This window comes from Myotis davidii, unplaced genomic scaffold, assembly GCF_000327345.1.
Source record: "Myotis davidii unplaced genomic scaffold, ASM32734v1 scaffold1497, whole genome shotgun sequence".
NCBI lineage: Eukaryota > Metazoa > Chordata > Mammalia > Chiroptera > Vespertilionidae > Myotis > Myotis davidii.
Window position 1 is genome coordinate 525,981 of NW_006290147.1, and position 2,853 is coordinate 528,833.

General features: G+C 40.4%; 1 protein-coding gene across 1 annotated transcript in view; it reads right to left on the reverse strand.

Moving 5' to 3' along the window:
- The window catches only part of GCM1 (glial cells missing homolog 1), a 17,997-nt gene extending 16,471 nt beyond the window's left edge, over nt 1-1,526 (reverse strand). The window contains exons 1-2 of the mRNA XM_006763193.2: nt 1,449-1,526; nt 901-977 (exon numbers count right to left, since the gene is read on the reverse strand). The gene's annotated coding sequence lies outside the window, so the exon portion shown is untranslated. The remainder of the gene's footprint in view (nt 1-900; nt 978-1,448) is intronic.
- Nucleotides 1,527-2,853: the final 1,327 nt, after the last annotated feature.

The following is a 2,853-nucleotide window of genomic DNA, read 5'->3' on the forward strand; positions in this document are numbered from 1 at the left end:
TTCCTGTTGCACAAGAAAATTCTGTCTCACCTTACTTTGATTAAATTGTTTTATGTAAGCAATCGATATTCAAAAATTTTTGGTGCAAACTGCATTTCTTCCCCATGAAGAATACTGCTCTAGTTTCTAATTATAATCTGTTAAAGGAGATTTACAAATTAAGAAAACATGTTAGTTCGAAGTGTTCTACTGAGGAAAAATGAATCACTTTGCAGCTGAAATGTGCTTGTTAGTAGAATACGAAGTGAAACATGTTTGCGTGTATAGTTGACCTTTGAACAATGTGGAGGTAAGGGGTGCCAATACCGCACGTAGTCGGAAATCTGAGTACAACTTAAGTCAGCCCTCTGCGTGCACAAAGCCCCAACCATAGATCTATATCATTATCATTTGCTGGTGTTCTTATAAAAACAAAGGACATGATGGTGTTATGTAGAACTCTTCAACAGCAAACTCAAACCACAAGCTGATTAATGGTCCCATGAGCCTTGTCCCTTAGTTATGTGACTTTATCTAACCCTAACACTTGTCAATCACTGACAAGTATCCAAGTGTATGGATAGAGAAGACTGTTGACCTGAGCGTATAAATGAAGTCTGGCCATTAAATAACAAGCTAAACGGAATTGAAGAGACCTCCCGACCCTGTCTACCCACACTCGCCCATCACTTAGTGTTCACAGACTCAAAGAGCATGAAGTCCCCACTTCCCATTTCAAACGCTGGCATGCAAAATGAAATTCCCGTGAGTTTCAAATCAAATTCTATGTTTGGAAAATAAACACCAAGTTAATTAAGAAATGATGCCACAGGTTGACTTTAATTTAGAAGACTTTAGTAACAAGTATATTAGACACAAATACCAAGTGAAAATGTGATAGGGACAGATTTATGTACTTACCTCTTTGAAAGTTAGCAACAGTGATTCAAGTGGTCTAAAATTTGTTATCGCTAATTGGGATAGATTGAACTTTTTTTCTAAAAAAACAAAACAAATGAATAACAAGATTCACATTTCCCGAAAGGAAAAACACTGTTTTAAGCCTAATTAATATAGACACACTTCTTTTGTTTTTAAATTAAGAAGAGGGGAATCAAATATCTTGCTACAGAATAACTAGATTGTCTTTTAATTTTTTTCTGAAATAAATTTTTGCCAAATAAATAAATATTAATTTAATATTTCACCAAAGGATAGGAGCTAATCATAGAAAAGAAGAAAAGACTATTTGCCGCCCTTAAGACATAAACAAACTGAGCTTTTCTCCAGGATTAAAAAGTCTAAATTTGTCAAGACTTTCTCTTTTTAAAGCAACTCGGGCCAAAGTGTATTCAATTTTCATCATTTCTACCAAAAAACTAACTAGAAAGATGGAACCCTGTAAGAATGGGGTGGCCATTACTGCATCCCTTATGTTTGCATTTTCTTGGGATTTCTGGCTTCCTTACCTTTTGACTTCGTATGGAGATGCAGGCAATACTGTATTATAAAAATCTCATCCCTGGTTCAGGTCCCAGCAGGCTCTGGTCATTTTCTAGGCAGAAGCCGCTGTTCCCTAACCCAGGTCAAGGTACACTATGCTAATGAGCTCTGGCAATAGTCCAATCAAAATCTAGATGCTCCCGGCTCAGGGTAGGTAAGAGCGAGCAGGGAGCCACTTAACCAGCTCAATTCTCTGCAGAATGCCAGCAATGTGATGAATATTTTATGATGTGCCTCTGAACTTTCCCCTCCTTCATAGTAAGAGGGCCCTGTAACGAAAATGCATGAGAACCCTAGAGGAAGCACAGATGTTTTCCTCCAGGAATGTCATAGGTTGAGCTCCAGGCAGAATTGACAGTAAATTCTAATTCTCCCACCACTGAACCCTGTGTGTGTATGTGTGTGTGTGTGTGTGTGTGTGTGTGTGTGTGTGTGTGTGAAAGAGAGAGAGAGAGAGAGAGAGAGAGAGAGAGAGAGAGAGAACAGACATTGCACTGAGGGAATTTATTGGAATAGATTTGGATAGCCAACAGCTCCTAAACCAGAAACACCAAAATGCTAACCGAACCACTAACAATGATGCCCGAATAATTCCGAGTGTTCCAATCTCCCAAAATAACATAATTCTCCTTTCTAGACACGTCCTCAGCAGTCTGGGCAACAGCCCAAAATCAGTTGCGTTCATCTGCTATGTTCCAGGCAGTCTGCTAGGCGCTGGAGGTACAGGGAGAATTACAGCTGGTAAGAAGCTCAGTCTACCAGGTGGGTCCTGGAAGTGTCAGGGGAACACGTTGTAAAGTATGACTGTTTAATCACTGTGCTGTACACCTGAAATAATAATATAATATTGAATGTAAACTATAATTGAAAAAAAATTTTTTTTTAATAAAAAAGTTCAGTCTAGGGGAAAAGATGAAAAAAGACACGAAATGAGCACCCAGGTAACTTGATGCACAGAATAGAGGCAGCCTAGAAGGAGTGTAGGAAGAGAAATGATTAATCTGGAGAGAAGAGAATCGGGGGAAACTTGTTTCACAAAAATGATGCCTGATCAGCCCTTTAAAAGACAAACAGATCTTTGTCGAGGCATCGAGAAATGGAAAGGCTGCTCCGGGTTGTGGCCATGTCGTGGGAAAAGGTGGAGAGGTATGAAAAGGGTGGCGTGCACGGCATCACGAGAAGTCAGTGCCTGCCAGGAAGGCGCAAGTCGTCAGAGACAGGCTGCGAAGGAAGGAATGAGCAGGCCAGAAGGCAAAATACTTGGGAGGCTTCGCAGGTTGTCGGGCAGACCCGGCGTGACCTTTGGCAATGCCCAGAAGATTTTCCACCCATCGGCCAGTCCATAAATGAACTTTACCTTGAGCCATCCCA